The following is a 17788-nucleotide window of genomic DNA, read 5'->3' as shown; positions in this document are numbered from 1 at the left end:
CTGTCCATCAGCTGAAATCGGTTTCAATCCTCAAAGTGTCAAATTATGTTTTCATCAGTTAAACAAAGGTATCATATGAATGTACATTTGCAGATACCTCTTCTCCAGGAGCTATGTTGTGCAGAAGAACAAGAACCACATACAGCTGCAGTTCAGGAGTCTGATGACCAAAGAGCCACGAAGTGTTCTGAGGGCTGGAGAAAAAAGCCTTCCTGGTGTTGGGAGGGGAACAGGAGAAAGAACAAAAGAAGCAAGAGACAAAGAGAAAGGAGGGAGGGATGGATGGAGGAAAAGGTGAAACCAAAAGGACAAACCCTAATGACCCCAGTGATTCTAAGGGACAAAATCCAGGGGCGCAATAAAATTCTGCCTCCTTAAGCTCGTGTTTTCCATGCCTAGAATTCAATGGTCACCAGATGGATCAGACTGAACAGGTTTCAAACCTCGAGGAGGCTCTTACCTTCTAAACAGGGACTTCTGTTTACTAGTAAAATCACTAAAAGGGAAGGAGAAAACTCGAAAGAGGTTCCTCCTGGCGCTCACGTGCCTGAACCCGAATACTCTCTCAGTCCTCAAAGAGAGACCTGGAGAAGGAGACTTGCTGAAGCAAAGCCACAGGGGTCTCTGAGGTTTCCCTGGCCCCTCGCCCCTGTCCTGCCTGGTTGATGTCAGCATCTCTCTGTGAGGTCACCACCTCCCCACCACCTTGGACCAATATTCTGAGGTCCTGCAAAAAGCCTTTGTGATGTCACTGCCACACCCCTCCCTTGCTGTGCTAATGTCCTGCCCCTGGCCAGGCACTTTGGAGGTTTGAGCTACTCCCTGTGGATCACCCACTCAAGGAGCGTTCGTTCTAGGAAGCAAGCCGGCTAGACAGGAAAACATCAGATGCTGCTCCCAATGCTACACTCCGTTTTTCAGAAATTAGTCGACTTTATGGCCAGAAGAGACAACTAGAGCATCTTATTTGACCCCCTGCATATCACAGGCCTCCTGTATGACACAATAGCTACTTTTGGGGCAAACACATTCCAGAAAGGCATCTAGTCTTCATTAAATGATATCAAGAGATGGAGAATCCACCACTTTCCCTAGAAGACATTTTTCTCCAGCCCTCAGAACATTTGGTGGCTCTTTGCTATTGAACGAGCTCAACCTGTTTCGCTTATCAAAAGAAGATTGAAAGGTGATTTCACTGAAGTGTTGAAGGGTCTTAATGGAGAGAAAATATTGGGTATGAAAGGGCTCTTTAATTGAGCAGAGAAAGGCATAACAAGACCCAATGGCTGGAATGTGAAAAGAGATAAATTCATATTACAACTAAGGCACAAATATTCAATAGCGAGGATGATTCACGACAGGAACAAGCTCCCAAGGAAAGTGGTGGATTCTAATTCTAATTCCTTATGAATATTCTGTGTGTTTGTATGTGCAGGGGAGGAACATGCTATATGCCCAGAGGACTTTATTCCTCCAGCCTGCAAGGACAGAGGGGATGTCAAGGAGTTGCTCCTTCAATCCCCCGCCACAGAAAGACCCTTCTTAGGAAAGGCAAAATCCTGGAGAGAAAGAGTAACACTGAACAAGACTCCAGAGAGACAGATTTTTATAATCACAGTGACGAGTTTTTCACCTGACCAGGACTTGAACCCTGGACCCTCAAATTAAAAGTTTGATGCTTTACTAACTGAGCTAGCCAGGCTCACATATGAAAGACACAAGTTGGTGCAGAGATGAAGCTAGTCAAGAAAAGAAAGTGAGATGGCCACAATAGGGGAAACCTGCTGCCTCTCTCTCTTCCCAGCCCTGGCCTGGCTGGGTATTAGTGCTGGTTGAAAAGACGGGAAAATATCGACATCTACCAGCCATTCATAGCTGTACAAGACTCAGGCACAATACAGAGGTGCCCATCTGTAAGTGCCAAATGGTTGGATTGGCTAATGCAGCCTGTAGATGTCCAGGGCACACTGGGATATAGAGCCAAGTGTCCATCACCATCATCATTTCAAAGGGATAATGATAATGATGGGAAGGTTCACAACTGACTCAGCAGTTGCATACAAAGGTGCACGTTTGGCAGTTACGTTGGCTCAGGTTGGCCACCGCAGTCTAGATTTAGAAGTTACAACATTTAAACTTGAAAGAGGGGCCAATTTCTCCATTATTTCCCACCTTTACATCCAAACACGATGAAGGTAGCAGATAGAGCCAGAGCAGGTTGTCTATGGGACCAAGTATATTCAGAGTATCCTCAACAGAGGTTTGTTCAACCTGTTCTTAAAAACCTCTGAGGACAGAGACACCACAGATGCCTTTGGGAGCCTATTCCAGAGCTTAACTGCACTCAGAGTCTGACATTGGTGAAGTAGGAGGCTGAGAAAAACAACACTGGCTCTCAGAGAACAACAGCCCTTCCTGGTCTTTTAAGCAGTAGGTTCTGGTGTTTTAACAGCCATGGCCTCAGTTCAATTCCCCCTAAAAACGAGACGTTTTTCAATGAAAATCTCCATTCATTTTGCATTTGAAATGGAAAGGAAAAGAGGGCTTCTTGTCCTTATCAACAAGGCAAAGAATGGCTTTTTTCTCAGTAAATATTTTTAAAAGGTGCTGACTTGACCTGAAGATCTCATTTCATTTGTATTTACAATGGAATGATTCTCTCTAGGATAGACAGAAATTCTTCAGCTAGACTTGGATTCCACGGGAATACGAGAAGCGATTGTGTCTAACACCTGCCTTTTTTTGGACAACAGTGATGTCTAGGTTTTCCATGGACATTTCCCTTCCAGCACCTCAGGCCCCATCCACCAATACAAGAAACTGAAATGCACAGAAAGTTTCTCACCATAGGATTCAGTGACCAGGCCGGGGGGGAAGTTTTGCCATTTGAAGATGTTTGAATTCCCTCCAACTTCTCTCCTACAAATGCTGAATAGTTGGTGGTGTAATGTTACAGGAGAGGTTGAAATTAGGCTATTTCGTCAGATAGAAGACAGTGATTGTGTCAGCAGTGGGATGTGAATGGAGCCTAGAGCAACAAATGACAGTGTTAGAGGGCTTATTCCTTCACCCTCTTACTTCCCTGGTCCTTCTCGCATGACCAGAGAGCAGCAATACCCGAAGTCCAAAGACGCAAACAATTCGATGTTTATTGGGGTGAACGTCCAGCAAGCATGATTCCAGTTTCCTTCCTTAGTGTCCCCTTCCCAGCTCTGACACCACAGAGCCTTGCCTGTGTCCCTGTTTCTGTTCCCATCCCCTGTTCCCATTTCCCCCTGTAGCAAAACATGATCCCAATTCCGCCATCCCCAGTCCCTGTTCCCATTTCCCCCCTGCCTTCCTGACTGACTGCAGACTATATAGTAAAACCTGAGTTCTGCTTAGCTATGCCTTAACCAATCATTTTACTGAAATGTAACTAACCAATCCTAATATACTGTAACGTGATTATCTAACCAATTATATTCCACCACCTTCATTGGTTTACACCCAACAAAATTAATTATACAGCAGACAGAAACAATCACAGACCCAGACAGAGACCATGCAAATAAACATACAAAACAATACAGAAGGGAGGATTTCACAACTACATCTATACAGACATAAGGGTTTTCCAGCTGCGTCTATTGATAAGTGAGTTCTTGCCAGACAGGATGCTACCAAACTAAGTTTCCCTTTCTCTGGAGGTGATGGAATATCAGGACAGGATTGTATTCCTAACAGCCCAATCGCACCTTATTTCAATGTGACTAGTTGGGAATGTGTGAATGTGACCATACACTTCCCACCTTATGGCTGCCTTTGCTGCTTAGCCGAAGAACCAGGCCTCAGACTGTCACAGTGAGAGAAGGCCATTACACAGACAGACAGTGATTTTTTATTCTTTCTTTTATACCTTTATAACTTGCTAAGTGATAAAAATACACCTAAATTCTTAAAGTACAGGCCTTTGCAGACTGGCCTGAATCTCTGTATCCTAACAGTCCTCGAGGTCAGGCAGCCTCTGGGTAAGGGGGTGGGGACTCAGATCCTTCCCCTGGCCAATTCCACCATGGTCGTGTATAAACCAGGGAAGTTCCCCACAATAGCCAGACCAGATGCCCCCTTTACACTTGTGCTCTGTCCTCATTGCTTCTCTCTCTCCCTTCCCCCCATCTCTGCTGCTCCCCCTCTGGGCTTTCTCAGCACCTGGCCCCACACAGCACTTCCTGGCAGCCAGAGACTGCGCTATCTGCACCTGCTCCTGTGGATGTGGCCTCTCCCCTGATTGCTAAGGAAAGGAAACTTTCCAGGAAATGGCCACAGCTTCTGGGAATCCCTGTGTGGCTGTGAACAGAGTTTAGCTCCTGGCACACAAGGCAACTTAAAAGCTGAGCATCCAGACAGGGGCTTGAACCCTGGACCCTCAGATTAAGAGCCTGATGCTCTACCCACTGAGCTACCTGGGCTTGTTAGGAAACATCTTCACCATTCACCACAAGAGTGAGCAGGCAGGCAAAGTGGGGGCAAAAAAAGTCCCAGGAACCCCTCCTCTTTTTCTGCACAGCCACTGCCTGTCAGCAGGATTCCTCCTCCTCCTCAGGGAGACTAAATCTCCCAACCTAGACAGCCGGTCCATCCGCTGCACATCAATCCCCCATGCCTGAGCCTCCCTGCCAAACCCTGCACCTGGCCCATACAATTAAGTCTCACGTCTCGCTGGGGACTCGACTTCTTGTGCCCAGAGTGTCTCAGCCCCCTCAGCAGATGACCTGAGAAACACAGTGTCCGGCTTTTCCAAAGAAGAGCTTAGATCCCCTCATCATGTGGCCTAAAGGATAAGGCATCTCCCTGTGGATCGGATGATTCAGGATTTGAGTCCCCTCGTGGTTGTGCTCACTTTGTGCTGCAAGTCCTGCTCCCTTCAGGGCTGGAACCTCTTCTTGGCCGCTCCGGCCAATGCTCTGGCTTCAGCTAGAGCCCCAGGAAGGAGTTGGGGGTTGGGCTTACAAAGGCTGGGGCATGAGCCCCGGGTGCTTCCAGTCTCGCCTTTGCCCTTCCTCACTTGCCAAAGAAAATGGGCGGCTCCAATGCCAAAGTGAGCACCCTCAGAGGCCCAGCCCTGCTTTCCTACCTTCTTCTGATGTTGGCCACAGAGCATCAGCAGCTGCCCTGCAGGGGTTTGGCATGGTAGGGAGTCTCTGTGGCTGTCCGCTGGCCACACATAGGCATGGTCCTCCCCTCCTCTTGCCCTGAGTTGCTTTTAAGCCTTCCCTTGGAGCTGTCAGCACCAGCTGCCTCTGCTCTAGGTGCCCAGAGGAGGAGAGGTGCTGGGCTCCTGCCTGCCCAGCCCTGCTTCCTTCAAGCACAGTGGCAACTGCCAGACTTATGGGCACCAGGTAAAGCCATGAGAACCCCAACCCTGAGACACCAGTACCCAGCTCTAGAGCCCTGACCCACCACAGCCAGAAGGGAAAGACTTGTTCTCCTACAACTTGAGACAGGGAAGTTGAGCACTGCGAGCTCCAGGGCTTCACCACAAAGCAACACAAGGTCCCACTGAGATTTGAACTTAGATTGGAGGATTCAGAGTCCTGAGTGCTGCCCATTACACCATGGGACCAGCTCCTGCTGCTTTTTCTGCACATTGGTGACCCTCACAGGACTGGCTCATGTAAGGGACTGTTGGCCCCTTACTAAAACTTAGTGGGGTTTTTGGTTGGCTAGTTCCCAGTCCCAGTAGAAGGGGGAAGGGCCAATGGGAAATCAGGCCCCTGAGACTGACAGTCCCCAGGGCAATGGGGAGAGGCCAAAGCTCCAAGTTAGCCGCACTGACAGGTCAGGCAGTGTAATGAGGGAGTCACCAGCCCAGGGGGTCCCATCCTCCGTGGGAGCTGGAACTGCCTGGGCCAGAGTGGGGCAGAGCTAAGGAGAGAGCAGGAGCCTGAGAAGAGCCGGGGAGCAGAGCTGCTCAGGTGTAGTGCCAAAAATTGCTCCCTGTAGGACTTTGCTACCTGCAGCACTTACTGAGACCTGAGGTTGTTCTTATTTGCTTATTTAGCCTTGTCCTAATTGGCTAAAACTTGACAGTGGTTTCTCTAGCAAAGGCCAGTCCCTGGCCCCTTGGTCCAGACATCCTCATTCACACCAGGCTGGGGTTACCATATTTAAAATATGAATTTTTGGGATGCGGGGGGCGGTGAAAAAAAAAAAAAAAAAGCTGGCGGCAGAGCCAAAAAGCCGGAGGCTCCCCGGCCAGGCGGCAGTGACACAGCCCGTCTCCACCCAACTCTCGGCTCCAAGCCCTGATACACCCCCACCTCCCCCATCCCCTCGCTCCTGGGCCCAGCCTGGGCTCCGAGCTCTGCAGCCGAGCCGCGCCCCAGGTCCCTCCTGCAGCTCCCGGGCAAGGGGCGAACCAGGCAGCCGGGCCCAGGCCCTCCCGGCAGGAGCATGTCTGCCCCACGTGTGTCTCCGCCCCCGACCCACATGGGTCCTGCCCGCTCCGCACTGCCCCCAGCCCCACTGCGCTGCCCTGCAGGCTCCGGGGCTGGAGCAGCCTCCGCGCTGCGCTCCCGGCCATGGCCACGGCCCGTGTGCAGACCTGGGAGGGAGGAGGATGCCGCCTGCTTGGGGAAGAGGCAGGGCCAGGGCGGGGATTTGGGGAGGGATCCAATGGGGCAGTGAGGGGGTGGGGCTGGGGGAAGCGCCAGGGCAGGGATTTCGAGAGGGATCCAATGGGGGAAGGAGGGGGCGGAGTCAGGGGGGCGAGTGTCCCTCCGGGCTCTGCCTGTGTGCTGGAGCAGAGGGCAAAATTGTTTGTTTGTCCAGTGTCCCGACCAAACATCGGTCGGGATGCGGGACAAACAAGCAAATATTGAGACAGTCCTGATAAAATCGGGACGTCTGGTCACCCTACATCAGGCTTCAAGTTGAGAATCATTTCCCCTTCCCGCTCTGTGGGAGGGGAGACTTTTAAACGCGCTCTCTGTGCGACTGCACATGGCTAAGCAAAGAGAACAAACCCCCAATCCCCCCTGTGCTTTGGGAGCCAGGTTTGCGGTGGGAATTCTGTAGTTCAGATGACTTCACGCCTGGGCATTGGGATTCTTTACCAGTTTCTCTGGCATTGGGGCAATTTTGTGCTGATGGCTGAGTGGTTAAGGTGTTGGCGTTGAAATCCAATAGGTTTCCCCTGCGCAGGTTTGAATCCAGCTCACAGCAAGGCCTGTGTTTTAGCCAGTCCCTCACCCGGGCAATACCTCTGTACAACCCCCTGAGACACACTCAATTCTCTCCCCACCCCAAGTAAATCCTGTTCTGCTCCTTTCATAGAGATCCCTGGGACACCACCTCACACTGTGTCCCTGAGGGGTCAGGCAAACTCTCAGCACCTGAAGCCTCTGCCACCCACCTGGTGCCCCATAGATCAGCCATAGCCCTGGTTCTGCTCCTCTCTCTAGCGTGTGAAAGGAGCCAAGTCAGCGACTCCATGGGAGCTACGGGGCTGCAGAACCAACAGAGCAAAAATAGGTGCTCAGCACCCACTGGCAGCCAGCTCCCCCCCCCCCACTACAGGCCTTGCTGACAAGCTCCTCCTCTTCCCCTTCAGCACCTCCCACTTGCCAGTGATCAGCTGTTCAGTGGGGTGCAGGAGGCGCTGGGCGGGGAGGGGGAGGAGCAGAGATAGAAAGAGGTGGGGGAGGGAGAGGAATGGGGCAGGAAGGTGCAGGGCGGGAAGAGATGGGACAGGGGTGGAGTGGAGGCAGGGCCTGGGGAGGAAAGGGGGGAGTTGTTCGGGGATGGCCCTGAAGGGAAGCACCGACTATCACAGTGACAATATAACTGACCAGCATTGCGGGGGAGGCTGAGGGAGATCCGCACTCACCAGGTCTCTTCTCTCCCCCAGGGTGAGCCAGACACTGCTCTCTCCTGGCTCTCACTCTAGCAGCTGGATGCCAAGGAGCCATTTCCCCACAGGAAGTGCATTGAGTGCCCCTGTGGTGCTGGGGGGCTGGCGCTGCTGCTGCCTGTGGGGCTGGCAGGGGGGCTGATGTCTGCACAGACTCTCAGCTGCCAGGCCGGAGGGGGCACTTGGGACCTTACCAGACTGGCGCAGTGAAGACGGGATGTTGACAGAGCAATACAGACGCTCTCCAGAGCAGGGAGCAGCAGCCGCCCATGCAGCCAAGCAATGAGCATTTCCCACAGCCTGGAGCCGAGGGGGAGGCGGCAGCTGCTGTTCCAGCTCCTCGGGGACAGGCCCTGTCAGCCAACAGCCACTTCTTACTCACCACAGCTAAGGGCGCCAGGTTCCTCCAGTGGGGGTGTGGAGCAGCCGTTCGTTTTCCTGTTCGCACTCCTCTGCGGTGTGAAAATCGGGGAGGGGAGGCAGAAGCCCCACTTCCCTCCCGAAATGACGCCCAGTGGGGGAAGCCAGGACAATAGGGTGGGGCGGCAAGTGGTGGCCAGACTCTCACCGCCAGGGTCTAGTCTAGCTCAGGGTCCAGCTCAACCTCCTCCCCGTGCCACTGGCCCCCCAGTCCCCTTCCACCACCAGGTCAACCCAGGCACTAGGGCAGGAATGGGGTGAGGCAGCAAGTCAAGCTGAGCAAGGCAGGGAAAAGTGAGTCTTGTGTTCATGGGCCGCTCCCAATGATGTCCTTTTTGTGTGCGACTGCTGCAAAAACATCCCAGGCAGAGAAGCAACAGGCCCAAATAGTCCCCAACAGCTGCCTAAGTAGCTCAGTTGGGAGAGCGTTAGAGTGATGATCCAAAGATCCCTAGTTTAATCCCAGGTTTTGGTGGATTATTCATCCCCCTTTGTGCAGTGGTGGCTTGTTTTCTGGAAGCATAGCAGTGCCTGCACCCAAGGTGAGTCTCTGAGCTTGAGCTCTGCAGTAGGAAAAGATACTGTGGGCTTCTGCTCCTAGTTGGCTGGCCTTACCTTTAACAATGAGGGACAGGAGCTGTCTCTCCTACAGGAGTTATTGGTGGACCCAATATGGCAGGAAGAGAGCAAGGCAGGGTGACCCTCAGGAATAGTGCCAGGGAACTGCTGGGCAGTGACAGGCAGGAATAAGGGATGAAAATTTCCCTGTGCAGCTGAGCGAGGGCAGTACCCTGGAAGGGGCATCTGTGAAAATGGCCTACATTTAGGCGGCCTGGCTACCTCAGCTGGCAGCACCTCTGGCTCTTACTCTGAAGGTTGAAGTTACAGTTCCCTGTCTGGGTGCTTGGGGCTCCTCTTCAACAATACAACACACAATCTGCTTAAGCCCCCACCCAGTAACCTGGGGAAAGTAACCCTGGCCACTGGGTGCCTCTAAGAGGTGATACTTTCCCCACTCACAACCACTGAGTGTAGAAAAGAAACTTTAAGGAAAAAGGAGGAAGATCACCATGTATTAACTTGGGAAAACACCACAATCATAACACAACACTATGAGCACAACACCCACCCACAGTGCGCTGGGCAGTGGCCTTTTGCCTCAGGCTCCTAAATCCAGACCCCAGAAGCTCTGTGGATGTGCCCCTCCCTTCACTGCACCTCACCCACAGCTGTTGTCCTGGGTCACTGAAAACCCAGAGTTCACCTCTCACCTCCTGGGGGGAAAGCCCCTTTCTCCCTCCGCTGTCTGGCCACATTGCCGGCCACTTGCCGTTCCCCCCTGTCACCGCTCTGCTGGCCACCCTCTCTGCTCTGGGACGTCTTGTGGTCCCACCAGGAGCGGAACAGGCTCCCTAAAAGTAGCGGCCACCAGAGCCCAAACAGTAGCCCCACCCCTTCCACTCAACACCACGCCCCTGCCCCACCCCTTCTCCCCAAGACCCTGCTCCTGCGCTGCCTCTTCCCCCATGATCCCACCTCCTGCTCACTGCTCTCTGCCTCCTCACTCGCCCTTACGGTCATTACAAAGTGGCAAGGCAGAGCCCTCCCATTTTTAAAAGCCCTGGGGTGTTGTTCCCCCCTGTTCCGGCACCCCTGGGGCCCTGCACTTCACTCAGCTCTCCCTGATTTCAGCTGTTAGTGAGGGAGCCTCACTGCTAGCGCAGACTGGGCAGTTTCTTGCATGAGAGACACTGTCCCAAAGCAGGACTAATGCTTAGAGCTGGTTGTCAGTGATTTCAGATCTGTTGGGCTGCAGCAAGACTCTCCATTGAGTCTTAACCAGCTCTGTTATTACACAGGGAAGAACAAAAGGGTCAAATGGTGCCTGGAACCCTTAAGAAGAATCCACCCCACCGAGTACAACACTTGTTGCTACCTGCTCTGAACCCCACTGAGAATGTTTTGGGGTCACTCCTTGGCTTTATCAGCCTAGGGGGTCTCAGAAAATCTTAATTAACAGGTGCTCCAGTGGCGCAATTGGTTAGCGCACAGTACTTATAGGGCAGTGCTGAGAGGAGCTATGCTGAGGTTGTGAGTTCAAGCCTCACCTGGAGCACTGGTTTTCATTAACCAAGTGGCATCACCCCCTCATTTGGCCCTGTGGAATGTAGAATTCCAGCCCTGGGACACTGAGACAGGGGAGGAGTCAGAAATGCCCCCTTCACTTATTAGCTTCTCTCCAGAGCACAGGTCAGAATCTACAATCCTTTCTCCCCCACCAGCCCCTGTGCCAGGATCCCTCAAGCAGAGCCTGGAGTCCTGCCCATGGCATCTGTACTATTAACACAGACTAAGTGACAGGGACAAAACACTCAAATCCCGCCTGGTGCGGGGAGCCAGGTTTGCTCTTCAAATTCTGTCATTGGTACATTTCCAGGCCTGGGAATGTCCCACAACAGCATTTAATGGGAAGCTGCCTGCAGAACAGTGACACTGCACAGAGCTCCTGTGGAGGAGGGGTGGGAATTAGTAACATTTTGAGGATCGTTTGGGAAATGAGCCTTTGCTGACAAGGTTTGTCTCTGTTCATATTTCACCTTCAGGTGTTATGTTGAGGGATCTTTAGTATATTTTTGTGAGGTTAATAACTATCTCCTCAACTTTATTTACTCAACTTAAAAATTGGTGTCACTTGATTTTTGCATCTCCCTGTGAAAATACAACTGACACGTGTGGCTTTCTACAGGGGGTCATGATGTTAAAGTTGGGGAATTCAGTCTCTGTACTTCTGGGGGGTGGTGTTGCTTTTTTATAGCTGCCTCACGTCCAGGCACACTGAGCTATTAGCTGCACCCACTGTCCTTGCCAGGGGCCCCTGCTGAACCCTGGAGCTGCACTGCCGTGCTGGGGTGACTCTGCAGGTGGAGAAGCTGCTGTGGAGCAATGTAGAGCAGGTGCAGGAAGGAGACGGGGTCACTATTCTCATGCTGAACTGCAGTTTTCCATATTTGGGACTAGATTCATAGATTCATAGACTTAAGGTCAGAAGGGACCATTATGATCATCTAGTCTGACCTCCTGCACAATGCAGGCCACAGAATCTCACTCACCCACTCCTGTAACAAACTGCTGACCTATGTCTGAGTTATTGAAGTCCTCAAATTGTGGCTTAAAGACCTCAAGGTGCAGGGAATCCTCCAGCAAGTGACCCGAGCCCCACGCTGCAGAGGAAGGCGAATGTCTGAGAACAATTCTACGGGGAAGGTGAATGCAGAGCAATGACACTGGAGATGCCCAGACCTCCAATGGGGGCAGCGTGGAAATTAATAATGGGAAGATCATTTGTGAAATTAGTCGTCACTGACAAGATTTGTCTCTGTTCCTATTTCACGCTGTGGTGTTAGTTAGAGGAATCAGGACAGAGTTTTACTATATTAATTAAACACTTAATTTTATTTAACCAAGCAACAAACTTAGTGTCACTTATGTTTTCTCTCTCCTAGCAAGAATGAATTGAATTTTGTGACTTTCTGGAAAGTGCAGTGAGATTAAATGTGGGGAATTCAGTCTCTGTGGTTGTGAGCTAATGTTTTCCTCTCACAGGTCAGTGCCTGCATTGAAATACCAAGAGGGATCTAAGGGCTGGTGTACGCTGGGCACTGAACTGACAGAGCGACGTCTCTCAGGGTGTGAATCCCTCCTCCCCCCAAACCCATAGAGTTAAGGTGACCTAAGCCCTGGTTAGATAGTGCTTAAGAAAAGGAAGAAATGGTCTGTCAATGCAGCTATTACAGGGCTGGGAATACCCCTCCAGTCACTGTCTACTCCAAAGTGCTATAGCAGCACCACAGTGGTGCAATGGGTTAGTGCCCAGTACTTACAGAGCAGTGCTGAGTGGAGTCATGCTGAGGTTGTGAGTTCAAACCTCATCTACAGCACTAGTTTCCTTTAAGCAAATGGCTTCTGCCAATCATTTTGCCCTGCAGAAAATACAATTGCAGCTCAGAAGACACCAAGGTCCCCTTGCTTTACAGAGAGCAGGGCAGATTCCACAGATCTACCAGGCTCTGCTCCCCACCAGCCGCCTGTGTCAGGAGGGTCAAGCAGAGCCGAGCACTGCCCCCGACTCCCCCTCAGTCTTTGCTCCCCAAACCACCTGTGTGCTCACCCTCTTCGCTGTGAGACTCAAACCCTGCCTGGCTTTCGGTATGTTGGGGTTTTTTTGTCTGTCGTGTTGCTGTGCATGTGGGTCCTGTGTGATTTTTGTGGATGCCTTGCATAGTTTTGTGTGTGTGTGTGTGTGTGTGTGTGTGTGTGTGTGTGTGTGTGTGTATGACTTTTGCATGCAGATTGGTTTTTTGCTAAGTATTCTTTTGGTATGTGGTTTTTGTGCTTTCCTGTTGTGGGCTTTTGCTGTATTTTTTGGTGTGGATTTGTTCTATGTTTTGTGTGGCTTTCCCTTATGTGTCTATGGCTCTGTGTGCTGTGTGGGTTTAGCTTTTGTTTATGTCTGTGTGGGCCTGTGCAGTCTGTGATGTTCTCTCTCTGTTTGTATCTTCATGTGTAAATTCACTGGAACTTTTCAAAATTTCCACAGCTTTGCCAATTTTCACCAGGAATTTTACTCATTAACAAATTCTCACTTGTTCCCTACCAGTTGGTGACCATTGCCCCAGGGGCCTGTCAGTCTCAGGGTCCTGATTTCCCATTGACCCGTCCCCCTTCTATTGGAACTGGGAACTAGCCAACCAAAAAAACCCCACTCAGTTTTAGTAAAGGGCCAACAGTCCCTTACACAAGCTGGGCCTGTGAGGGAGGGAGAGCTCAGTGGTTTGACTATTGGCCAGCTAAACCCAGGTGTGTGAGCTCAGTCCTTGAGAGGGCCATTTAGGGATCTGGGATAAAAATCTGTCTGTGGATTGGCCCTGCTCTGAGCAGGGGGTTGGACTAGATACTTCCTGAGGTCCCTTCCAACCCTGGTATTCTATGATAGGGTCACCAATGTTCAGAGAAACTATCACAAGCTGGGCCCATGGTGTAATGGTTGGCATGCTGGAATCTGAGTTCAAATCTCAGTGGGACATTATGGTAAATCCCTGGAGATCCAAGTGCTTTCCTATCTCCAGCTGTCTAAGAATGAGTTGTTTACCTTGTGCTGAGTGACTCATACCCACTGGAGCCAGGTCTTTGGTTGGAATGGGGTCTAGAAGTGGCTGTGGTTTGACTGGGTGTTTGGGATTTCTGATGCCCACAAGTTTGGCCCTTGTGCTTTCTACCACACTTTTCCTCTTGCCCACATGGCGCTTGAAGAAAGGAGTGTCAAGGCCAGGTTTCATAGTCAGGGAAAGGCAGGACGGAGGCAGAGTCCCAGGCTGGAGCCCAGCACCTCTCCTCCTCTGGGCACTAGGACAGAGGTGGCGGGTGCTGACAGATCCAAGGGAAGGTTTAAAAGCCACAGAGCAACCAAGGGCAGGGCAAGGGGAGGGGAGAACCATGCCTATACGTGGCCAGCAGACAGCCACAGAGACACCTGGCCAGGCTGCTCCCTGCTCCCTGGCATGTCAAACCCCCACTGAAAACCACCCGCAGCCAGCTGCTGATGCTCTGTGGCCAACATCAGAAGACGGTAGGAAAGCAGGGCCAGCGCCCCTGGTGGGGCCTCTTACCATTCCCACTCAAGGTGCTCACTTTGGCAGTGGGGCAGGAGATTTTACCCCAAGAGGCTTTTCCCCAGCTGGCGAGAAGCAGAGAAATACCCAGGCTCCCAAGGTGCTATGTAGCAACCCCCCTCCAGCACAGGGACAGGCGCACACTTGGAAGAGGGAAACTGCTCCACACTCTAGCCCGGGCAGCCGCCCATTTTCTTTGGCAAGTCAGGAAGGGCAAAGGCGAGACTGGAAGCACCTGGGGCTCATGGCCCAGCCTTTGTGACACCCAAACCCCAACTCCTTCCCGGGGCTCTAGCTGAAGCCAGAGCATTGGCCTGAGCGGCCAAGAAGAGGTTCCAGCCCTGAAGGGAGCAGGACGTTCAGCCCAAAGGTAAAATCGCACAAGCACAACCACGAAGGGACTTGAACCCTCAATCGCCTGATCCGAAGTCAGATGCCTTATCCATTAGGCCACGTGGTCACAAGAACAAAACCTTTCCAGGCACTTATTTGGAAAAGGCAGACACTGTGTTTCTCAGGTCCTCTGCTGAGTGGGGCCGAGACTCTGGGCACAAGAAGTCGAGTTCCCAGCGAGATGTGAGACAATTCTCTGGAGCCAGGTACAGGACTCTGGCAGGGAGGCTCTGGCATGAGGGACTGGGGTGCAGCGGACAGACCGGCTGTCTAGGTGCTTAGATTTGGTCTCACTGAGGAGGAGGAGGAATCCTGCTGACAGGCAGTGGCTGTGGAGAAAAAGTGGGATTTCCAGGCTGCTCCGGTCTCCTTCTTCCAGCTCCTCATCTGGCTGAGCTGCTCCACCGGCCTGGACAAGTCCTCTGCATGCTCAGCAAATAGCCCAAGAGCCATTTCTGCCCAAACCTGTGCTGGGGGGGTGAGCGTCTGTCTTCCCTGTCCCATCCGCGCTAGAGCAGACCTAGAGATTGAGAGAGACAGTCAACAACGATTAAGGCTAAGATTATATAAAGGGGGTCACAGAAACTGTGACTTTCAGAGATCTCAGTGACATTTTCCACCTCAGCCCTGGGGCAGGAAGACTGGGGCTGTCGGCCAGTGGGGGCCTCACAGCTATCAGCCACCAGTGTTGGAAGGGGCTCCCACAGACCCATGCCACCACGGATGGACCCCACAGCTCCCAGCTACTGTGAGCAGCGGGAGGCCCCCAGAGCTCCCAGCTGTTGTGGGTGGATCCCAGAGCTCCCAGGTACCACATGTGACAGGGGGACCCTGGAGCTCCCAGTGGGGTGACTGGGTTATAAAGTCCGGTCAGCGGTGCTGCGGGGCTCAGGCAGGCTGGTCCCTACGTGTCCTAGGGCACCGCGCTGCGCCCTGGAAGTGGCCAGTAGGTCCCCCCTGCTGCACCGCTGACCAGGAGCCGCCCGAGGTAAGTTTGCACCCCAACCCCCTACCCCAGCCCTGAACCCCCCCAAACCCAGAGCCCCCTCTTGCACCCCAGAGCCCTCACCCCCCTGCACTTCAACCTCCTTCCCCAGCCCAGAGCTTCCTCCCACACATGGAACCCGACCCCAGCCCCCAGCCCCACATTGCGGTAGGGCTTGGCACTCTCTCTGTGCATTGGTGTGGTGGTGAGTGGTTCACCAAGCGGTGACAATCCAAGCAGGTTCCCTGAGTCAGTTCTGCACCAAAAAAAAATAAAAATTCTGTGCACAATATTTTAGAATTCTGCTAATTTTATTTGCCAATAAATAGATGTGGAGGCTCCAGCATGACAGTGGGGAGCAGAGGCTCCTGGATGCCCAGAGGTGGGATATCACCCTGCAGCCCCCTCTCCCCTCCAGGGAAACAGACTCTGTGGTGAGGCTGCACCTCTCTGCCGCCTACTCCAGGAGCCCCCAAAAGACTCCCCAGAACTGCTCATGAGGGGTGCATGACCACTCCTGGGGCTTCCCTATCAGAAAGTCAGATCAGCTGGCCCTGGGGGCTCCTGCCACTACTACCGGCAGCACCGTGGGGCTAAAGCGGATTCCTGCCCACCCTCGCTCTGCACGGCGCACCACTCCCAGAAGCACCTGGCACATCCCTGCGGGGTGTGTCTCTCACATGTTGCCCCTGCCCCAAGCACCAACTCTGCCATTGGAACTGCGGCAATGGGAGCTGCAGGGGTGGTGCCTGTGGGCAGTGGCCCCAGGAGATTCCCCCCGGCCTCCTCCATGTAGAAGTTGCTGCCAGATGTGGGTGCGGGTCACTTTCAGGAGCTTCCCAAGTTAAGGTGCTACACCCCAACACTCTGCCCCAGCCCAGATCCTGCACACACCCGAACTCCCTCCCTGAGTCTGCCACTGCCCCCCCTGCCCCCCAACCCCTGCCCCAGCCCAGAGCCTGCACCTCATGCACCCAAATTCCCTCCCAGAGCATGCACCCCCTCCTGCATCCAAACTGCCTCCCCTGCCCTGCCCATCCCAGAACCAGCACCTCATGTCCCCAAACTCCCTCCCAGAGCCTTAGGCAGAGATGGGGGGGGGGGAGGGGAAGGGGCAGGACTTGGACCTGTTCTGGGCATCACCAAAAGTTATATAAACCTGGCAACCCTGAGCTGGAGCCCTGGTCACTGCCCAGCTCTCGCCCTCCAGGAGGGGACTCTGTGGGGCAGGGCTCTGCTGGGGCTTTCTTCCTTCCTTTAATCACCGTGGAAGGGTGAACAGGGAGAGAATTTGTTCTTCTTTTCTGAACACACGCAGGCAGCTGGATTATTTCCAGGGCTGTAATAAAAACCAAACTAGCAGAGGATGGTTTCGATCTATCGACCTCTGGGTTATGGGCCCAGCACGCTCCCGCTGCGCCACTCTGCTATGGGGGGAGGGGGGCTTCCTGCAGGATGTAGTCACAGTGCAGCTCCCGAGCTGTGCCCAGGGGATTTAGACGCTTTAGCGGCAGGTGATTGACACGCGCTGGGTCCCCCCCCCAGCGCTGAACTGACCCGCGCTCGCTGCATTCTCCGCCGGGGGCTCCTTGGTCCGATGGTTCAGCAGCACCAGCCCCGCCCCCGCTTTTCCCCTGGGGAGACCCGGCCCCTCTCCTGCCCCCTCCGGGCTGAGGCGGGTCCCGCTTCCCCGCGGGTCCCAACCCCCCTGCGAGGGGCCCGGGGGCGGGGCCAGGCCCGGGGAGGAGCCGCCCCTTCCTGCTCCCCCCGCCCGCCCGGCCCCCGCCCCTGTGTGCGGCAGCGGGGCCATGGCCGGGGCCGGGAGCGCAGCGGGGGGGCTGCTCAGCCCTGCAGCCCGCGGGGCAGCGCGGTGGGGCCGGGGGCAGCGCGGGGCGGGGCGGGGCGGGGCCCGGGGACACGCGTGGGGCGGACACGCTCCTGCCGGGAGGGGCCGGGCCCGGCTGCCTGGTTCGCGCCCTGCCCGGGGTCCCCGCGCTCCCCGCGGCCGGAGCAGGGCTGCCCGGGGCTGCGGGGCGAGTGGCCCGGGCGGGGCGGAGCCCGGGAGCTGCAGGGGCCGGAGCGCGGCTCGGCTGCAGAGCTCAGGCCCAGGCTGGGCCCGGGAGCGAGGGGAGGGGAATCGGGGGCGGATTTGGGGTGTCCGAGCCGGGCTGGGGCGGGGAGCGGCTGGGGATGGGGACTGTGGGGCTGCTGGGAGTTTGGGGTGTGGCGGGGTCAGGGCTGGGGACTGTGGGGAGTTGGGAGTTTGGCGTGTGCTGGGGTCAGGACTGTGGGGCTGCTGGGAGTTTGGGGTGTGCTGGGGATCAGGGCTGGGGGCCTGTGGGGCTGCTGGGAGTTTGGGGTGCGATGGGGTCAGGGCTGGGGGCCTGTGGGGCTGCTGGGAGTTTGGGGTGTGCTGGGGTCAGGGCT

General features: G+C 54.2%; 3 non-coding genes across 3 annotated transcripts; 1 reads left to right on the top strand and 2 right to left on the bottom strand.

Moving 5' to 3' along the window:
* Window positions 1-4378: 4378 nt before the first annotated feature.
* TRNAK-CUU lies at window positions 4379-4451 on the bottom strand. Its single transcript has one exon. It is a non-coding gene; the product is annotated as a tRNA-Lys (tRNA).
* Window positions 4452-10336: 5885 nt separating this feature from the next.
* On the top strand, window positions 10337-10430 carry TRNAI-UAU. Its single transcript has 2 exons — window positions 10337-10374; window positions 10395-10430. It is a non-coding gene; the product is annotated as a tRNA-Ile (tRNA).
* Window positions 10431-14370: 3940 nt separating this feature from the next.
* Window positions 14371-14443, bottom strand: TRNAR-UCG. Its single transcript has one exon. It is a non-coding gene; the product is annotated as a tRNA-Arg (tRNA).
* Window positions 14444-17788: the final 3345 nt, after the last annotated feature.

The sequence above is a fragment of the Mauremys reevesii genome, linkage group 12 (assembly GCF_016161935.1).
Source record: "Mauremys reevesii isolate NIE-2019 linkage group 12, ASM1616193v1, whole genome shotgun sequence".
Lineage (NCBI taxonomy): Eukaryota > Metazoa > Chordata > Testudines > Geoemydidae > Mauremys > Mauremys reevesii.
Note: the sequence above shows the minus strand (reverse complement) of the source record. Positions and strands in the feature narration are given on the sequence as shown.